Source organism: Spodoptera frugiperda, chromosome 1 (assembly GCF_023101765.2).
Source record: "Spodoptera frugiperda isolate SF20-4 chromosome 1, AGI-APGP_CSIRO_Sfru_2.0, whole genome shotgun sequence".
Lineage (NCBI taxonomy): Eukaryota > Metazoa > Arthropoda > Insecta > Lepidoptera > Noctuidae > Spodoptera > Spodoptera frugiperda.
Genome location: NC_064212.1, coordinates 5,142,229 through 5,149,860, shown reverse-complemented (window position 1 = coordinate 5,149,860; position 7,632 = coordinate 5,142,229).

Here is a 7,632-nt window from a genome sequence, read left to right as displayed (position 1 = left end):
CGATTAAATAAATATTGCGACCACCTACATATCTGCCTACTTAATTAGAATTTTACTAAATTAAAATGAAATTAATTTAAATATTGGGACTATAGAAAATGATTTAAAATCTAGAATTTTGCGTAACACAATTCTGTTTAAATCTAGTAACATAAATTTTAAGTAAGACATCTCGACAGCATAGTTTTTGGTGCTAGCAGTGACGCAAGCGCAGCGGTCGGCGCCGGCGACCGCTGATCTCGTCACATGCAGTTATGTGATCTCTTATACAAGATCCTTTCCAATAGCAGAAGTAAAACAAAACAAGAAGCTGACCCAGATATCTAACGTTGATGCATTTAACATACAGCTAGAAAGACCTTAAAACTAGAAAACGTCGCACGCATTTTCATAGTGAAAAAAAAGTTATTTTATGATAAGTTTGCAAAAGGGATGATGACTGGGTCAAAAATAAATGATTACAACTTATCAATACAATAAAATATTCAAAAATAATCACACTCTCATTCATTTTGATGAAATTTCTAGATTTTTGACAAGGATTATGACGTCATAATAGAGTATTTAAACGCACATTTTTTTGACGTAAAAAAAGTTTTTTTGACTAAAAGTTTGCAATTAGAATTCATTCGTATGCACCTACAGTAAACAGTTAGAAATATACTTAACTGTATTGGTTTGTTTTGATTTGTAATGGTTACGAAAGAACGGTACCTAAGTAATTCAATTTCGCGTACAACATTAATTTGAAATTCTTATTACCAATGTCACACGATTTGGTGTAGGTAAGTTTGTCATGCTGCCGTTTCCGACTGCACCCTCGTACCCACGTTTGAGACGGGACACTGGGGTAGGTTTTAGTCAGTAAGAGTCTGACAGTCCCTTTCGTCCTCCCCAGGCGAGAAGGCTCCATGAGGATTTCCCACCTTAGGATAAAAAAAGGTAAATTTGTCATAAAACTGCTAAAAACCAGTAGGTACGTATTGGACAGCAGTATCCTGTTCTCGGTAACATAAATGAGGATGTAAGTGAGGATCGTTACTAGGTAAACTTGGATATTATGGCAAAACCACAAAAATATAAATAACTTTAATACATAAATAGGCAATACCTTTCAAAACATGTTGTTTCCTCTTCAGCTCACTTATTCCGGGTAATGCACCTAATAAGGTTATAATTTTTCGTTTGACTTTTAAAATAAATAAAATGTATTTATTTTTCATATAAGGTGTTCTAAAATTATCTGCCACGGCTTTAATGGGCGGTAGTGTTGTGTTTGAAGATAACAATAGTAAATATAAATTATTGATTATGAGTAATTTCTTTTTCATACAAAAAATCTATGTATAAGTTTATTATAAAAGAGCGACGCTTAGTGCGTCGTAAACCACTTTATGCAGAGTAGAGTAAATATTTATTTAACTTCTTTATATTCTCAAATTGTATTAACTGGTCCGGGGTACGAAATTTCTTCACTATTGTGATTTTTAAACACAACACTACCCATTGAAGCCGTGGCAGATAATTTTAAAACACCTTCTATATTGTTAATGCATGTCCTCAATAGATAAGTAGGCGAAGTCTAGAAATAGGCACCTAATTACAACCTTATTTAGTTTTAAAAGATACCCGTAAGTTTGGTTATCGAGCCGGAGCCCCGGTAAACCCGCTAGGTAGTCCCCAGCTCCGGAACCTACCTACTACCTACGTTTGCACAACTAATTCCGTTATTATGCGAAACGAAATCATGACGTCAACATAAAAAGTGAAATTCCCTAGTGAAGTCAGTAATTACCAATAAATTATATATATATTTTTTATGAATAAAATAAACTTCCAATAAATATATTATTAAATATCCTTATATATTATTAAATATACTTCCAATATATTGGAAGTCAGTTCCATACAAGGATAGGTAGGTACGTACCTATCCTTTTGCCGTCATTCATGGACTATGACCAATATGACCATATCAGTCTCGACACCCTTTCACGTAGACGATGCGTTGCTTAAATACCTACAAACCTACATACCTGTGATGAATGACTTTAGAATCAGAATTAATTCTCTTAAGAAATTAGTTTGTACAATGTACATATATGCCTTCTTTGAGGGGAGAAAATCAATCAAATGATGACTCCTAAAGGCACAAGGCGAGTGGTTGTGTCAAACTCTTCATCATCATCAGCCTATAAGTGGCCACTGCTGACCAAAGCCTCTACTCACATGGAGAAGGTTTGAGCATTAATCACCTCGCTTGCTTAATGCGGGTTGGCAATTTCAAACTTATTATTAGAAATTATCATTTTCTTCAGGTTCTTACTAACTAAAAATCACGTTCCAACTCCTGCTTCGAGGGAAAGTCACGGCAACTCCTTGTGCTTTTCCGCAGCCCTGGTCGGGATACTTATATGCCTATATATATGGAACAGATTACCACAAATCGCAACTAAACCTTGCCTTTTGAAACCGGTTACGATTAACCAGGTTATATTTAAACGTAAGAGCCTACCAAAAAGTTCATTGATACTTCAAGTTTATTTATAACTTTGTTTTGAAGAGGGCCGACCGATGACTAATCGAAATCAAAGAGGCCTCAGCTTCAACATTTTAGAGAGCACATTGATTTTATAATTAGTGTTCAAGTAAAAGTAGCACCGTCTTCTAAATTATTTTTGGTAAGATCTTTTCCCAATGTCATTGACCGACTGCTGGGTTAAGGGGCTCCTCTACATAAAAGGATTTGCAGTATCTTCCTTACTTAAAAAGCGGTTTGGTTATCACAGTTTACAAAGCTCAGGTCTCCCTATCAAAGAGCGCTGATACCAGGACTTGGACAATTGTGTAGTCCCTTAGCCTCTGACATCACCCGCGGACAAGAGTAAGAGTAGTCACTATTAGGTTTTTTTTTTGAGAGGGGAAATCATTCCAATGACTTCTCCCGCCTTGAGCGAGCCAAGAGGGGTGTCAGATTAAAGACCATCCCGTTCCTACTCCTGCTTCTCGTAAGTAGTCCGCAGCTTTCACTATTAGGTAAGACTGAACCTAGAAGTCACATAGTTTAATAGAAGGAAAGAATTCACACACACATATCTATAAATAATATTTTAATTTAGTTTCATTGTTTTTAAGTAAATTGTGTTCATGCTCGAACTACAGCCTAGGTTTGAAATAAAATAAATTAGTTATATTTAATTTGAATTATTTACGCATTCTGAATGTAATGTAAATATTGTACGTGGAATAATAGCCATGACTTGGGAGTTATTGTTAAATATAATATTTTTATATCCTTGATGTTCTCTAACTCTACTTTGGACTGTTTGAAGGTCACGACTGACATCCCTAGTTCCTACATTTTCAGTAATATATAGATAGTATTGCATACTTCATACATAGTCACAAAATGAAGATAAATTTAGTATAACACTAGGGTTCTGCCAGCGGCTTTACACTATGTGTTATTCCAGACTATAATCTACCCCTGTTCCAAATTTCATTTCGATCCCTTCAGCTGTTTTGACATGAAGGAATAATAAACAAACATACAAACTTTCACATTTATAATATTAGTAGGATTAACCATTCGTTGGCTACTGTGATGACTATGACGCTTCTCCCACGTCGGTGAGGTGAGAGGCAGTGTCAGACTCTTACTGACAAAATACCACTTCATTCCTACTCCTGCTTTTCTCGATTTATGTTATAGTATAGATGTTATTTACCTAAAACTAGAGGTAGACAACCAATCCATCTTACAAGTATCTAAAAATTAAAATATTTCCCATACATAACACACAATTTGCAATTAACGAAACTGTTTAAGCATCTATTTGACCGAGATTGGTGACTATGAGTTATGGTCACACTATACAATAACATATTAACAATAATATGCATATACTTTCTCATTTAACTACAGAATTGGGAACACTAAACGGTACACGGATGTAAGCAAAACGTTTGTAAGTAGAATATTCTACGACAGTACTCTTAACTTACCTAGATCTTGTCAGACTGCCTTTTTGAACTAGTCATAAGTGCGTCTGGTGTGCCCAAAGATATGACAATGATTGGTATCGGGTCAATGAACCTTCAAAAAAACTTTTCATACATCTTTGTAACGATCGACACATGCCAGAACTCACACATAGACTATTGACGACCAATCAATAGATGACGATGACGTCATAAAATCCTACATCGCACATATGAAGTTTACATGCGAATAAACATGGATAGAAAATCCCAACGAACAACAGTCGGGCAGAAAGCCCGCTAGGCATGATCACCTCGCCTGGTCGGAGGATCCTCCTTTTCTTAGGGAACTTTACTCACTGTTCCCTAAATCTTCCTAAGAACGCATTAACGACACAAAAGGCACTATTTTAAATTAAAATACCTGAACTGATCTACAATTTAAGCCTGAGATTTGCACAACATGGCTACTACAATACTAGAGAAGCATAAAATTAATGAAATAAAAAAAAAATTATATAAAACGAGACTGAGATAAGGACACTTAGATACTTACTTACAGACCAACTGTAGACTTCAATGATAGCCATAAATAGTATAAAATATTATTTAGAAGGTTATAAAAAGAAAAATGAATTCAACTGCAAATTAAATTATGCATATCGACAAACAATAGCTCGGCTAAAGAACAACTGCTTACAAAATTTCATGAAATATAAACGTTGTTCAATCACACGCACAGTTAACGCTTATAATGACTTCGTATAGAAATAGCGGTACAAAATACGACCAGCATAAACTTAGGAGTTAATAGATATATTGTTCAATACCAATATAATAATAACACAATTAAAAAGACGTGCCTCGTTGGTCGAGTGGTCGCAAGTGTGACTGCCGTACAAGAGGTCTCGTGTCTAACTTGCGGGTCGGACAAAGTATTACTCGGCATTTTTCGTTTTTTTTTTTTATTTCTCAGTGGTAGCACGGAGTCTGGAATTGTGCCCAATATAATATGGCAATAGGCTCACCCCCTATTACATGGGACTTATGGTGAAAAGTGGGTGTAAATTGGACAGCGGCATTACGCGACGTAATGCCTCAGCCTACCCCTTCGTTGATAAAAGGCGTGACGTTGACGTTGCACAAGTAACAATAAAAAATAATAGGTAATAAAACTTATTTATTTTCTCAAGTTACTTTACAATTTCAAATTTTTTTAAGGAATAGGTGGCGAGTACGAGCAACGGAGTCACCTGATGGTAACTGATCAGCGCCTCCCATGGACACCCGCAACACTAGCGTAGTCACAGGTGCATTGCCGGCCTATTAAAAAGGAGTATGCTCTGAAGGTTTGAAGTTAGTACTACATTTATGAAACTGGTGTTTGTTAGAGGTTGATCACCAGGCGCGGGTGAAATAGGAAATGTGTACTTAAATGCACGCTAAGAGTGCTGCGCAATTAGTATTTTCGATGTTCGCTGCACACCGTTTGTTTTCAAAGAAGCTATTTACATAACTTTACATCTTCACTTTATCCCCCGATATAGGAAGAGCCACGTTTAAACGTAACACCCACTTTGCATTAGATACTTATTGTTATGAGTCCCGTGCAATTTGCTGGCAAATCTAATGTAGTAAACCAACTACCACACAGAATTTGAGATGGTTCATATCTGCTTACAATACGAAGCCTTTGGCACGAAAGGGCGACTCGGCCGGAGTAATACCACGGCCTCACCGAAAACTGACGTAAAACAACACTTGCATTGTGTTTCATTGTGTAAATGAAATTGCCGGAGGACCTCCTTAATCTTACTTCTCTCTAATCTCTAACTTACCATCAAGTGATCCGTCCACTTGTTTACCGGCTTATACCATAAAAACTATATATATAAAAAGGCACTTTCCTTCTCAGATCACAATACCTAATCACGTTAACTATTATGACAAAAATAAACATGGTACTTAAATATCCCGTCTGGTAAGTTTCGGGTATCCATGGGCGTCGTCGATTGCATAGGTACCGTCTGCTCGTAAACCACCTTATACCATAAACAAAATAGAATTTATAAAGTCTCTTTCCTTCTAAAATCGTAATCACGTTGCCTAATCCTAAAATCAAATTCAAATCCTTTACTCGGTTTTGGCTTTACTGCAAATCATAAAATGAGTACTGCAGCCACTTCAGGTACCAACTCTGAATAATAACAACTCATCTACCTTGATACTTCGGGAAAATACAACTACGTCCACTTTTGTTAGGTTCCTTACTAAACACAGGTAATCCTGGGATTTCAGTCTTTCGTTTTTAGATTCTGATTGTTAGAATAAAAGCTCAATATAAAACCAGTACCTACCTAAAATCTTATTTAGAATCGAGAATCAAATGGTTTCGTTGACTGTGATCGCAATCTGCATACGTGCAAATATAAACAAGGTTTAGGAAAATCTCTGGTCATCTTTGGTGGAAAAGCATTTCACCAAAAGTTGTGCTATGCTACGTTGCTGTGGATGCGTTTGGATTCCTACAATCATATTCATTGGTACACATAGGTTAGCACTGATGGAAACGGGCTCAGCTAAGCTATGTTTTTATACATATGCAAAGATGCGTGCTACGAATGGCTTCCCTACTATCAATACATCGCATACTCGACCTGCGCATCTTCCTCATAGCTACATAGCTTAGTATTAGTGGAAACGGTCGCATAGTTTCACAGCTTAGCTATTGCATCTTTGTAGCATAGCTACATAGCACATCTCTGGTGGAAAATCCTTAACAAGGTTTACAGTCACGTGAAGAAAATTCTTTATTAAAATCTTTGGTGGTTTGGTAGCTGTCTGTATTAGGTGCCTGTGGTAAAAGTATACCTATCTACTATTAGAATCAACAAACTACTTTACATAGCAGTCGCACTTAAGGTAAGCGTTCACAGGCCCGCATCAAACGCATCGCATCCATCGTACGCATCGCACCCATTGTACGCATTCCGTATGACGTCATTGGTACGCATCGCACGTGGCATTGCTGATGATGCGGTCCGTACGATGCGGATCAGTGGACGCAGTTGTATGAGTTTCTATACAAGACAAACTAAAATCCGTTGCGTGCGATGCGTAAGATGCGGGCCTATGGACACTTACCTTTATGATCACTTAACCGACTAGGCAGTAAGTAGTATAATAATACAAATAAGTCCCTCAAACATGCTATTGATGAGCAACACATACAAGTGAAAGGAGGTAAGAGGGCTCTTGCATAACACCTTTATAGTGCAACAAGCACGCACACAGCAGATCAACCTACACCAACATATTCACACTATTCTCAACTTAATCGTCTTGTAATAAAGTTTAAAGTCTATTATAGAAACAACTTCTATTAAGAAGGTTTTTAAACTATAATTACTACGCACATTTCTTTGTTATATCATGTTTTATATAGAGCTGTTATGGTGTCTTCCTTGTGAACAAATGCCATGGGTTTTATACGTCATATTATGTAACGTATCTGCACTATACACTTCCCCATTTCTTTTTCTTTTAAATGTGATATAGGTAGGTATGTGTATGTACCTAATACCTGTTAGGTAATTACTTACCTATGTGACTCATCGTAGATACCTAAGTTTGAATGTACAGTTGGTGCGG